We start from the raw sequence: 14,989 nt of genomic DNA, 5'->3' as shown, positions 1-14,989 counted from the left end.
TATCAAAATGGATATGGGAATCGGTGAGCCTCCTCGGTGCACTTCTTGAGACCAAATCCGCCAAATGTCCCTCAATCTTAATAATGTCCCTATATTGGAATCCCGCTGTTATTTCGATTGGCGCCATGCTGGATGAACTTGATGACTGTTTAGAGAACATATCCAGCAAATACCGATCCTTAGAAATAATTATTGGCGGCGATTTCAATTGTGATGTCAGAGATCCGAGTGAGTCTGGTACATCTAAACCTTCTATTCTATCAAGCGGAAGAGGAGTACAAATTAGAGAATTATTGAGTGACTGGGACATAGATATGGTTGAAAGTGAAGATATTAAAACTCAAATCACTATGTCCAGGGGTAATAAATCATCAACGATTGATTTCATATTTGTCTCACGCACCCTTGCTCATCTTTCATCATCTCTTCACACCAGTAGCATTCTATCTAGTGATCATGCACGTATTTCATGTACTTTGAAATTGGAATGTGAGTTACTGCATGTTGAACCAGCTCTAGCTTTAGTAGAGAAAGATCGTCCCAACTACTAGGTGGAGTCAAGGTTTGTTTCAGCAATTCATTAGACACGTCACGCTTAATCTGTGCCTAATTGACCAAACAAATATGAAAGTAGACATGTCTTTGATCAACCATTTTTCTGGATTGATCAATAGTGCACTTGCCCATTTTAGTAAAAGGTACATTAAATAAGCTCATCCCCCTTCCTTTGACCCAAATTGTAAGCGCTTAAAAAGAGAGAAAAATAAAGCACTTAGACAATTTAAAACAATTTATTTATTTATTTTTATTTATTTGTATATTTGTTACACGCCCAGACCCTCAGGTGTCACGGCGAGGTTATAAGATAGCTTAGGAATAGTCACAATCAAACATTACATAGGGTGCAATACAAGATATAGGTTACAACATATTCACAAAAATATACAGTGGCCTAAGTATTCACAACAGTGTCCGATGGAGGGGTCCTATCGTAGGGTGCTAATATTGGTTGAATAACCAGGTTTTTAGCTGTTAAAGAGCTTGAAGGAGGATGCTTTTTTGATGGTGATGGGTAGGGTGTTCCAGTGTTTGGGGGCTAAAGTGGTGAAGCTGCTGCCCCCTGCTCTAGTGGTTTTGAATCGAGGGGGGTCCAGGAGGAGTTTGTCGTTGGATCTCAGTAATCTTATGTTAGTTTTAGGATGCAGAGTGTTATTGAGGTAGGTAGGTCCTTTTTTAGTAATGCATTTGTGGGTGATGCATAGTGTTTTGAAAATGATGTGGGCTTTGATGGGGAGCCAGTGGGCATCTTTCCTGGTCTTGGATATATGGTCTGATTTTTTTTATGCCTAGTGCTGCCCTCAGGACTTTGTTTTGCAAAAGTTGCATTTTGGCTAGGTTAGTGTTGGATGTGCCCAGTAGTAATACATTGCAGTAGTCCAATTTCGATAGGACCAGTGCTCTGGCCAGGGTGAGGCAGTTTGCTGGGGTCAGAAATTGTCGGCTGAGTGCGATTAATTTGGAAGTGTAGGCCGTGGAGGAGGAAAGTGCATTGATCTGTTTGGTCATGGTCAGGCTAGCATCGAAGTACACGCCCAGTGTTTTTACTTGTTTTGACACTGGGATATTGGTGCCGTCGATGTTGATAGTTGAATATTCTGGCTGAAGGGTTGCTAACTTGGCTGGAGCTCCTACGATGAGGACTTCCGTCTTCTCATCGTTAAGATATAGGCTGTTCAAAGCCATCCAGTTTTGTATGATGACGTAAATTTTATTGATAGCTAAAGTGTCCTGGTCATAGTTGCCTGTAAGAGGTATGAGGATCTGGGTGTCATCTGCAAAATTAGTGTAAATGACACCCATATCGTCAAGTGCTGACAACAGGAGCTTGGTATATGCGTTATACAGCGTGGGAGAAAGGCAAGAGCCTTGGGGCACTCCTATGGGGACTGGGATGGGTTGGCTGCTTCTTTGCCTATGGACACTCTGGAGGTGCGGTCAGTTAAGAAAGATTTCACCCAAGCAGTGGCAGCCCCAGAGAAGTTGAATTCACGGGCAAGTGAGTTGCAGAGTTTGTCGTGGTCCACCAGGTCGAACGCTGCTGAGAGGTCCAACAACAGGAGAATGCAAAGTTTCAATGGGCCATGATGCAATAATTACGGGGAAGATGAGATCACAAATCTTGAAGTAATACAAACGTAATCTCAAACATCTCCGTATTCTTCAATATAATAGAGAAAATTGTGATTTAATATTATCTATATCTTCACATGATACCCGAACAATTTGGCGCACAATTAAAAGTGGTGACAAAACGGTTGTATCATCAACGTCTAATTGTATCTCTGATCAAATATGGCGTGATTATATAACTACTAAATATCACATTCCAACAAACTTTGAGGCTATCCCAGATGTCGTACTGTGTTACAGCAAGATTGTACGCTTGGAATGGTCAATTGAAGACCTCAAATGGGCGATCTCAAAATTATCCTACTCGAAATCGTCCAGTCCCGATGGTCTCCCGCCATGTCTCTACAAAGCAGACTCTGAATTTTGGCCGGAAATCCTGAAAATTGAAATTTGATTCCATCATTAATATGGGTTCCATTCCATTTTCATGGGTATCAGCAAACATTGTTCCGATATTTAAAAAGGGCGATCCGACTCTACCTCACAATTATCGCCCGATTTTCTTTAATTGATACTGATGAAGTTGTTTGCAATTCTTCTTTTGTACGAACTTGAAAGATTTATAGCGGAAAAAAATCTTTGTTCCAAATACCAAACAGGTTTTAGGAAGGGTATGAGTACTTCATTAAACGCAACCATTATGGCTCACATTATAGCGGGTACAAAGGAAAAAAATTCCTATCCTCTCTATATAGCCATGATAGATATGTCATCGGCGTTTGATAATGTGGTTAGGAACCTCTTATGGAAGAAAATGAGGACCATGGGAATTCTGATGGTATTGCTCTATTGGTTCATTAAACTACATACTAATACTTCCTACAAAATAAAAATTTCCGACGATGGCAGAACTACTCCCCCACCCCTCCCCCCTATTGCTACATCTCTCGGTCTGAAACAAGGTTGCAATCTTGCAGCAACATTTTTCAATCTCTATCTTTCAGATCTTGATAAGGAATGGGAACACTGTAACCTGTTTTCTGTTAAAATTGGGGCTCTTCGCTTAAAATGGGTAGCCTTTGCAGATGACATTGTCATCCTTGATCCCACTCCAGCAGGACTACAATCAAAGCTACTCCTTTTTGAGGAATTTGCAGTCGCTCATAATTTGACTCCTAATCCAGCTAAAACGGCCATCATGAAATTTGGTATCACCGCAAACACCAATCGATGCAAATGGTACATCATGAAAACCCAAATACCTAACATTACTAGTGCAATATACTTGGGGTACAAGCTTTCTGCTCAAAACTCGATCAAGGCATGGACAGACCTAATCAGAAATAAGACCCGCCCCCTCACGTCTCAACTCAAAACAATATACTCTAAATATTGTACATTTTCATTAACACCAATGATAGATTTTCTGACGTTGAAAATTGAAAGTGTCATTTTGTACTCCATTGACATGTGTCTTTGTGACTTGAGTACAATCTTAGACTATACAGGGATCAATGATTAAGTCAGTAATGCATCTACCTATGTCTGTACCAAACTCAATAATTCGGCATGAATTTGGACTTGTAGCATTATCTGGACGCTGGAAATGGTGCCAATTGTCAAACTATGAAAAAATTCATTTTCCACCAAAGAATTCATTATATGAAAATTTGAAGGACATGCTATATTCATCCACCTCGGCTTCCTTCTTGCAATATCATCTTAAAATGCAACAATTATTGAATTAATTATGCATTACTATTGATGTCCATCAGCGTCCAGGTTATGCTAAGAAAAAGTTTTTCGAACAGGATTGGCAGTTGACTATAGAAAATATTTCCACTTACAAAATGTACAAAGAGTATAGTGAATATCTCAAGCAATGAATTCCCAGATATGATCATGTTGTTTTATTTCCTTGCAATCAAACTAGAAAAGTTTACATATGGTACAGGTTTAACCTATTTCATACCAGGGAAAGAATTGCAAATTGGAAACATAAAGAAGACTCTAAAATAACTGAATGCCGCTTTCCTCTTTGCAATGAACCCATTGAAAGGATGAAACACCTCATTCTTGAATGTCCTCATTTCAAATCTATAAGAACTAATCGTTTGATGAAATTTGTTAATATTGAATATGAGGACTACTTGGAATTTCTTTGGGCTCGTATGATGTTAGGTACTCATAAACCACTGATATTTGAATTGGTTAACTTGTGCAAGTACATAGAAAAAGAATTGCTTAGTTTTAATAATTAGTTGTTATTTTCTGTTAGATGTGATACTTTTTATCCATGAAATGAGATAGATGTACATTTTAATAATTTTCCTTTTTATGTGTAAATGATGGGGGAAAAAATGTAAATTGTTTATCGGATTCTTAAAATATTTTTTTGTAAAGGTTCTACTTTGTGTATTTGAACCATAAACACATTTTTTAAAAAAAAGTTTTAAATATCTTCTTACTGTCATAATGCTCCTTTACACATTTGCAGACACCCAGAGTGAATGGCACATAGGTATGTTTCAATGTCACCAAATGGTAAGTTGGGCGTATTCAATTCTTTGAATTTATCTTTATTCGTTTTAGGGTAGATTGCAGAATTCTTTTCATGAACACAAATTCCTGTGATGTTAAATTACTCAGTAAAGTCTACAGACAAAGGGGGTCATTATGAGTTTAGCCATGGTGCTATTAGCGCCATGGCTGCCTCCAAAGTCGTGTCCGGGTTCCTTGAATGGGGATTTACCGGGTCATTCCAACCTTGGAGGACCCGGTAAATCCCCATTCCAAATACCCATCCCCATTCGAGCCCTTATAGGGCTCAATGGGAATGGGGAGGGAGCTAATAACCGGCCGGTTATTAGCTCCCTGGTCCTTTAGCGGCTCCCGCTAAGGACGGTTGGTTTTACCAGCCGGCCTTAGTGGGACCCGCTAAGGGACCTCGTAATGCAGCGGTAAGGGGGTTAACCGCACCGGCATCCTTACCGGCGCTGTTAACCCCTTACCGCCAGCCTTGTAATGAGGCCCATAGACATTGTTTCATCCCTTTTGTAGTAAGCACATTATTCACAATTTCCTTTTGATTATTCTCACTTTTTGTATTTATTCTGTCCTCGGCAATGTCCAGACAAATTCAGTGAGGCTACTAATATGGGCAGAATCACTCATCTAGTCCAGAGGCCTACACACATTTGTCTCCCAGACTTTTTGGACAAACTCCCATGCATCCTAGTAAATGCGAGTTGTTGGTCCAGTACATGTTGCAGATGCCTGACCTGATGGATATCCCTTGGTTTCCCTTCTCTAGGTCTTAACTGGAGAAGTTTTCCTCGTGAGTCATTGCCCTACTGTAATGTTCTATGGTTCACTTGCTTGTCATAGGTTGAAGTAGCAAGGTTTCCCCTCGTGAGGAACCTGAGGGCGTCCTCAATTTTTCCCCTGTATCCTCCTCTCGGGTGGCCAGGGAAAGGCCATCGATCTTGGATCTTGACCCTGGGGGTGGATATGTGAAGGAGGATCACCTGGCTGGAGGAGACTTTGGGAGTGGTGAGAGGATGTCCTTGGTTGAGACATGGTATCCCCCACCCCATTTCATAATGAACCCTCTATCCCTCCTGCCTTTCTAGGCCTTTCCCTGTTCTTCCCTCCAAACTTACCCTAAACATCAGCTGAACACTGGAATGAGGAAGAGACCAACTAGGAAGACGCGTCTTCATTTTGTTGAGACAATCACATAGCCTTGTTTTGTTTGTACAGACACATTTCAGCCTTGGCTGTGTACTGGGACAACGACGGCACGAGTAAGGCAGAAGTACTGTTCTAATGGTGCACGGTCTAGTCTTTCCTGCACTAATCATGGTGGCGTGAACTTGAAAGCAACTCGGGATCAGCAGTGTGGCAAGCGGAGCGCTCAAGACTCGGTTACTGATGCAGAGTGTATGCAGTAGGAAGCGAAGCTAAGGAACGCTAGAGGCCGGTGGCAGACCGTGAGAGAGAGGGTGGCGTGACCGATAAAGCAGTCGCAAGAATCCTGAAATGCAGGTGGAGCATCACTGGGGATCAACGACACGAAGATCCCCTGGGAGAGGAAGCAAGGTACTTCAATGGAAAGCGAGAATCCGTGGTGGCAGAGAACTTGCAGCACCATAAGCTCCGACCGGTGAGTGTAGGAAACACTGGGGCGATGGGCAAATATGCGATTAACATGGCTTTGAATACAGAATGAAATGAAAACCTCCAATTACTTTTGAATACAACCAGAGTAAAAACATTTTGAGGACTTGTGAGTGGAGTGAAGGGAAGGTGGTGAAATGAGCAGATACCGCAAACTGTATTATCTAAGATCGAAGTATTGACAAAGTCAAGAGAATACCTAGAAGGGTATGGTATGAGAAACCAAGTACTGGCTGAAGCCAAAAGAGCTGAAGGAACTCCATGTTATGAGGAAACCTTCATTGGCAAGAGCCAGGAGAGTGTCGGAAGAGTAACACAGGTGTATGGCAGCGAGCCTTAACTGTTATGGAAGCATGGGCCTATTGTTGATGGAAATCAGCCAAGAATGTGGTATCGGTTGCTTGACCTATAATGGCTTGGCCGTGTGGTCCGACAACTGCGTCTAGACAGAGTGCCCCCCCTGTATGGAAAAGACACTGAAAGTATCCATAAGAAAGCTTGTGTTTTGCAAAAACCTCTTATGTATTTTTGAAGTTAAGACATTGAACTGCCTGCGTGAACTGGTGGAAAGAACTCAAAATAGCTGGGAAGTGTCACAAGGAACTGCATTGTTTTTCAAAATGCTGGAAGATTTGAACTCTTGGGGAAGGGAACCGCAGTGTCTTGTGAATTGTTTTGAACTTGGGGAAGATGATTAGGTGCCAAGAGCTGGAAGAAGCTTTGAACTTTATTTTGAACACTAATCATTTTGATGCAGACATCCCAACACATTGTATAGTTAGTTGTGAGGGCAAGTATAGGTTTTGGACAGAGGCAGACATTTGCTTTAGGTTTCCTGACAGACTGTCCTTCATTTCTTTTAGTTAGGAAATGCCCACCTTTAGCATAGGGGAAGTTAAGCCTTACTCCATCCTGACTTTTAAGTTAAGACATTTGTGAACCAAACTTGAACCTGTTGTCTGTGTCTACGTCATGATGCCTTCACGCTCATTTATTGCCACTGTTTATACAGGAATTGTTTACTCGGAATGCGGTGCTCTGAGCACTGCCACCTTTTAGGGTTGGCTGTAGCAGGAACCAGTGGTTTCCTCGTGTGTTCCGCTTTGTGTTCCTTAGAAATAAACATTGCCTTTGTAGTAAACCACATAGAATACCCTGAACGGAGATCCACTTGGTGTCTCTGTGAAGTCGACAGATGGGGGTCAAGCTCATACAAGCAATACGTTTATGCCTTTGGGTTTGGTGCGCTCTACAAATGACCTAAATAAGTCACCGCCCATTTCCTGTAAGAGAGTCTCAATAAAGTGGTGGTATTGTTGGCATCTTTATTTAGTTGCTTATAAAAGCACACCTTCGCCAACAAGGGCATCATGGCGCTACTGGTAGAGAAGGCAGGAGAGGAGCAAGCAAACTAATCCAAAAAAGTAAAAATACTAAAAAAAGAAATTACTGAGGTCTTCAAGGCATGGCAAAACTGGAGGTGCTCCTGTGTAGCATGCAGGGCCAACGGGAGGGAGTTCCATAGCCTAGCGGCCACCACAGTGTAAGCACGCCCTCCCCCTCCCCCCGCCCCCGATCTCGAGCTGTGAATGAACACTGGGTACTTGAACCAGAAGCAATGATGCAGAACGAAGAGTGAGGGATGGGGGCAGGGGGGGGCGCGTGCTAAACCATAAAAGACCCAGTGCCCTAGTGCTTTTAAGTAAATACACTTTGCCACCGGCAGCCAGTGCAATGAGGCAAGAATGGGGGATGAGGCGCGGAAGGAATCCCCCCACACCCCAGTCGCCATTCTGTCAGCAGTGTTAATAACATGTAAGCTGATGAGTAGGTAAAGAGGCTGAGCTTGGTACAGAGCATTAAATAGTCCAAATAAGAAACGCCACCATGGATGATCTCGCCACTGGGTGAAGGTGGGGGAAGATAGGGGAGGACTTTGCGCAGAACCTTGAGCTTAAAATAGACGGACCGACATACTGCATTGACATGTGGCTGAAAGGACAGTGTGGATGAGAGGTTTTATGCCAACGTTTTTCACAACCTGGGCAGGCTGAGGCAGAGGACCTTGGGGGCTCTGGGGGGGGCAGAAATCAGAGGTCCATAAGACTGAGCTAGAGGCCGGACCCACTGCCAAGGCCCCTCTGTGTTTTGTTACCATATAAGAGGAGACAATTGTTGCTCATCCAGATGTTGACTGCCAACAAGCAAGCCTGGCAGCGGGTCCCTGTTGTAGTAGGTCAAGACAGATCGGCAGTATTTGGAGATCATCCGCATAGGAGTAACCCCTAAACCCAAAGTAGGGAATAAGCAAGACCAAAAGCTGAAAAAAAATATATAATATTTTCCCAAAATAAAGGCCGCAAAGCCTTTATTCTTTGAAGCTGCACTCCCATCAGGATTGGATTATGCCAGTGTACGGCACCAGTTGGCGAAAAGGACCAGAAGTTGGGAACCAGCAAAATCGTCAAAAGTAAAAAGCTTTATTAAAGAATTGCAGTTTAAAAAAAGCTTCCCAGTGCCAAAGAGGCTGACTGATGCGTTTCGCAACACTCCTGTGGCTTGCTCACAGTAACTTCTCCCTGTAATGGGAGCCCATTTTAACACATACATACATACATTAACAAACAGTGAAAAGGTGGCTTAGGCGAACTATTGTTATTTCTGTCGGCATAGTTGGAGTTGATCCAGCATATACATTTGTCCCATATAGTTTCTGAACGACAATGCATAAGGCTCCGCCACTAATTATGGAAAATACACATTTTCATTTTTTCATCCACAGTTTATTTTGATCTGAATTGGAAAACAATGCAATTAGTAATGCACCTTGTATAGCTGTCGTCAAGTACACATGTACGCCCCGATTTGTTTTCCATTGCTTTTGCATCTCTTCAATGCTATTGTGTAACTAATGCTGTGGCCATGCTTGCATAGTGACATACCTTAGTACGTTGCATATAATATTATTAAAGTGACAATGCATGGTGCAAAATTAATAAGCAGCATTATTGTTTGTCTGATAACATATGCATCCATCATATAATAAAGTGCAACATGCCTTAAACAACAATGATAGTCATACACATAATCTACTTAACCAATGGTGAAGTACTAATGCAATCTGTACAGCGGATCAACACAGTAATAATAACTGTCCAAAGCATGTGGATCAAATGGCACATTCTGTTAATAAAGTGACAGTGCGTTGTGCAAAAAAAGAGCAGCATTATCGTTTGGCTGAAAACATGTGCAGCCATCATGTAATATGTATTCCGTAAAAAAACGTTGTTAAAGGGACGTTATGGTAAAGTTGCGCTACTAAAAACGTATGACATTCAGTGAAAAAAAGTTGTTAAAGGGACGATGTCATTTACGATGTCATCTTTGATGTCCTGGGTGTTAGTCTTAGCAGTACACAGTGGTGGCGCGAGTTATGGTTGCTTAGGTTACCATAACTGGCGAATTTCAGGGGGTTTTCGGTTTTACTTGGAACCATAACGCCCCTTTAACAAATATTTTTTTCACTGAATTTCATAGGTTTTTAGTAGCGCAACTTAACCATAACGGTTCTGTAACAGTTTTTTCACTGAATATAGATTTAGATAATATAAATTTGATAAATGTTTACTAGGATTCCTTTGGTTTATATACATATAACATAGAACATACTGAAACCCCTACCTGCGCTAGTGGTTCTGATGTCTGCGTACTATACACATGTCCGCGGACGGATGTCAACAGCAACGCTATCCAAAAACTCAGGGGTTATCTTGCATTGTTGTATCATGCAATAAAAACACTGAACATGTTCAAAAAGCAGCACATAAATACATTACATTCAATAATAAATAGAAAGTGGACACTGTATATGTAAGACACCAACTGTTCAATTACATAGCATATGCAACATGATGGAATATACCAAAACAAAATAAATATGCCTCGAACAGAATTACCTCACAAACTGCATAGCAAAAATCAACAGTAAACCTGCGCAGCTGTAACAGCAAAACTTAGCAAGAAAGTAGTGAGTACACTACATTTATTGTATATATTTTTTAACTTTCTGTATTATGTACACTAAATGTAGTAATTTTTTTTTCACAGAAATGTCTAGTACTTTGGAATGACTGGAAGACAATTTTCCTCGGGGTGAAATGAGTGAGAACAGTGATACTAATGGTAGACACTACACTTTTCTATATAAACCAATTAATAACCATTACTTTATGTGTGCTTAACAATTTTTGTTTCACACACCACACAGACATTAAAAATAATACAGAAACGGAGACCTTAGAAAATCATCTGCAGTGATTTGGAGCAAAAAATGGATCTATTATAGGAATTGTATGCTCAAAAATATTATTGTCCGAGGATTCGGCATGTGTTTTTAAGCATACGTTGATCAATAGTACAAACATTTCCTATGTACCTTACCATACTTTTCCTCTTTTTTACACATGCAAAATTGGGAAGCAGGGCGCAGCCATTTTATGATAATCTTATCCGTTGCCGCATCGGCCAAAGTGGACTGCCCTGGCAGCACTAATTCATATGCCCCGCCCCTGAGGCTGACATCACCAAACCTAGTGATAATCTCCGCCTATTTCCAGGACGTTACTGGGCAGCGTAGCGAAACACGCCCAGTCATAATCTACGTGTTAACGTTAGTTGACGGACAACCCGGAATATCAACACACATCATCTCGCAACATAGCGCGTCCCAATTATGATTATAAAACTATACTTTTAAAAGAAATAGTAAAACTGTACAATTAGTAAAGTACTTTTATTTCACAATAAATGCTCCGAGAACATCCGGCGATTGCCATATTCAAGCAAATGGGTAATTATTTTCTTCTTCCACAAATTGTGAGTCACGCAGTGTTCCTTTCGAGTATAAGAAGCGCATTAAACGCACCGTCAATCGCAAGGCTTTCGCATCAGCTTGCCGCTAGGCCACCGTAAACAATGTCAGGTTGCTCCTTATCCCTGGTACCGCGTAAGGGCATATCGGCCTGTGGCGATCGTCCCAAAAAAAAGGGTCAATGTGATCCATGCGTTCAAGTGCATCTGCAGCTGCCGGTTAAAAAACCCGTCAGGTGGTATCTGGAATCGATGGCAATCGCAGAAAGGCAGAATGTAGCTGTTTCAAAAACATAACAGAAATGTGTGTCAGTAGCCGATCTTTATTACAATTTATCATTTCACCCATTAATTCGGCCCCATGTTAAAACTAATGATGAACACCGATGTGAAACAATGCGAACACAGAGAAAACAACGTGGAAAGTAGTTCAAAATTTGCTTCAGAGGTTAGTGCAATTGAGTATGTTCAGCTCGAAATGCGATGCAGAGGCTGACTCTGCAATCAGGTTGCAAGCGAAGTGCAAGAAGAACACATAGACGGAATTTTAATTCAATATTAGCATTGAATTAGGTGTTTGTGGAACCTGGGGAAACCCAGTGGTGCACTATATGCATCTCGATGCTGGACTGGCCATGTGCCCGGGACAAAAACAAGTACACACACAGGTTGTATTTGCGTGTCGTTGCAATATGCCACAAAAAAAACGGAGTACAATGTAAGCCAGCAATAACGGTCGGCGAATGATCGTTGGTCTATAAAATCATCGAAAGTAAAACGTACATAATATTCGGCATTTCCATTCTCTCGCCGTAACGCAGAGACTACTCCGTTCAAGTAAACAAATTTTCATAAAATTAAATTACATCTTCCTTTGTCCAATTTTGGAATGCTGGCCCTTATCATTTTTACCGGTATGACACCCCTCCCTCCCTTCTTTCATTCCTTTCGGAATCCTCGCTTTCTTTCAAGGTCGAAAAACAATTGAACCTTATACTGTGTACAATGCGTGGGTTTCCTCAGCTCACAAGCAAAAATTCACAGCCACGGACCTTCACTCAAAATGGGAGCCAATACCCCTTCAGACCAGAGTGGCATCGGAAATGTTTTTGAAAAATATTAATTGTTTTCTACCATCCACCAATGATGTGCGAAATTTTTTGTGATTTACTTCGTTCCTCTGTAGAACTTGGCACTCTCCCAGCGACTTCCACAGCCAGCCCACACCACCTGTCAGCTGAGCCCATCTCCTGTTTGCACGTAAACATTTTTGGCAAGGAGCAAGTCTCGAGCCCTGACAAAATGTGCTTGTACTAGAATGTCCGAGCAAGCCCTGCTACAACCCCCTCCGGCCAGGCCGCGGTCCCCTGAACCCATGACTGCAGTTATATATTTGAGGCCTATAAGTTGCACACATGTGTTTGTACTATCCCACTTTCCTTCAGCAGCGAGGTGAAGGATGTGTGGGTCTTGCCCTGAGAATTGATAGCTACCAGGTCTGGCACATCAGAGCTAGAAAGGGGGTGGAGTGACACATGTTAGTTACGACAGAATATAATGTAACTGGGGTCTTGTTTTATTGGGAGGAACTCTGGGGTGGTGCACAAGGAAGTGTCACACTTCTGGTACATGAAAAGAATAGGTTTTGAGGGGCACACGTTTGAACAAGGAGTAATTTTCCAGCAGCTGGGAACATTTGTTGAGATGGATGAACAATTACAAGTCCTGGTTTGGCCCTGACACACACAGGACCGTGATGTCAGAGGAAGATTTAAATAAATACATTCTTAGTTTGACAGAATGCCAGAATGACGGAATCCGAGACACAATCACAGAATGCGGCAAGGGTCGGAACACTGCTGAATAGACGTGCACTTGATTCACTGAAAAATTGGAACAACCATTGATGAAAGTTCCGTTGTGCTTTATTTTGTTGCTGATTTTGATGGCACAAATGTACTACACATTATAAAGTTCTGGTTGCAGCACAGTGAGGGAAAAACCCCTGTACTGACCGCTGTCACTGGAGAAAGTTTCTCTAATGGCACCAACAACACATGTGGGTATTACTCGTCGAACGCAGTCTCCCATGAAGCCACCATGTAAACGAACGATAGGCCACCAGCCTGTACCACCTGTGAAAGAGAAAGATATGTTTTTAAATGAACAAAATAAGTGTATTAAACCTTACTTGACAATGACAAAGCTAGAATCCAATGGCATTGTTGTCAGTACACATGTCACTTAGACACTGTACATTATTAAACGACTATGCATTCCATTACATTTGGTACACAAAAATATTGCTTCATGGCTCTACATAAAATAAACATAAGGACACCACTATGATTTCCCCAAATTGAGAGTGATGTATAGAATTGCAAGAGTACCCGTTTGCCATTGATGGATCAAACGTACGACAATATAGGCGCCAACCATGAAATGGTAGTGGACTAAGTGACATCACAACTAGAGTACACTTACTCGTTACTTGTTACTTGGATTGCGAGGGCAAACTGTTGCTCGAAGTTCCTGCATAAGCACTTCCACATGAGGGAATCCAAGATGTACAGCCACTCTACAGCGATCTGCATGCACCTGCAACCAATTTATCCACAAATCTCCCAAAATCCAGACAAGCTGCTTTCTGAAACACACAACCATAGCTATATGCTCTCCTCCCCGGAAAAGGCTTTCTGACAGTCTCTGCTCTCACATCACACCCAGTAAACCCTATTGACCAATCCCTTGCTCCTCTAAGTCTCATTTGCATGCCTCTCAGCCTCAAAATCCCCATGTCTGCGGAAAAATCTTAAAATCTGAGCGTGGGGAATTAAAATTGTAATAGTGTGCCCCATTTCCCCTTTGAGATTGGCTCTGAAAAGACCTTTTTTTTTTTTGTTTGTTTTTTCTGCAGATGCTTCAGAAACACCTCTGTTTGTATTTTTTTGGCTTTTCTTCCTTATTTTCCTGCAAAAATCTTCACATTAGCTTCTCCAAAGCAACCCATATGTTCCAAAACAGCATGGCATTTCCCATAAAAGATAGACATGCCATCTTCTTTAAAGTAATCAACATTACCAGAGTCATTGTTGCAAAAGAACATGCCAGCTCTAGTCATAAAAGCAAACATGCCTCGGTTAATTAACCACCTACAAACCTTTTGCTTAGGACAAAAAAGAGAACTATTGTCCCATATTGCCCTAGGTATCGAAACACAAAAAATTATTTTAGCATTTGGAAGTAGTTAATTCCTGCCTGAGCCAAGTTTTGCAGATCTTCAAACAAAGTAGGGGCACTTACCTAACCCAAATGTGAAGCACCACAGTGCAGGTCAACCACATGTGCACTGTTAACCCTAGCCATATCGTGACAAACTTCTACTATTGCTTGGAAATTGAAACCAGGCATAGTGCTCCACACCACCTCCACTCCTTTTACATCAAAATTGATTCCCACATTCCTACATTTTCGATACTGCTCCAAACAAAACCTATCTCCAAGCACCAACACCCTGACTTTCTCCACCTCTGCCATCTTCACTACACACAGCCTCTCTCAATACAAAGCAGAACCTCAACATCTGATTGGCTAATCCCTACAGTCCCCTTTCCATGCTGGATTTGCTGAGAAACCCCTGCGGTGTCTGCAGAGCGCGTAACACTGGGGCAGCCCTTCTACCCTTTCCACTTCACACTCTGCACCATTCACTCATTGGCTACTATTAAGCAGTCACACAACCATCCACCAATCATATCCAAGACCTCTACATGTAACTCTATCACGAGTCAGCACTTCAGTTGTACTGTTG

General features: G+C 41.8%; 1 protein-coding gene across 2 annotated transcripts in view; it reads left to right on the top strand.

Moving 5' to 3' along the window:
- MARCHF7 (membrane associated ring-CH-type finger 7) overlaps window positions 1-14,989 on the top strand; it is a 966,353-nt gene that overhangs the window by 79,217 nt on the left and 872,147 nt on the right. The window lies entirely within an intron of this gene.

This window comes from Ambystoma mexicanum, chromosome 9, assembly GCF_040938575.1.
Source record: "Ambystoma mexicanum isolate Mex_15411 chromosome 9, UKY_AmexF1_1, whole genome shotgun sequence".
NCBI classification, from domain to species: domain Eukaryota; kingdom Metazoa; phylum Chordata; class Amphibia; order Caudata; family Ambystomatidae; genus Ambystoma; species Ambystoma mexicanum.
Note: the sequence above shows the minus strand (reverse complement) of the source record. Positions and strands in the feature narration are given on the sequence as shown.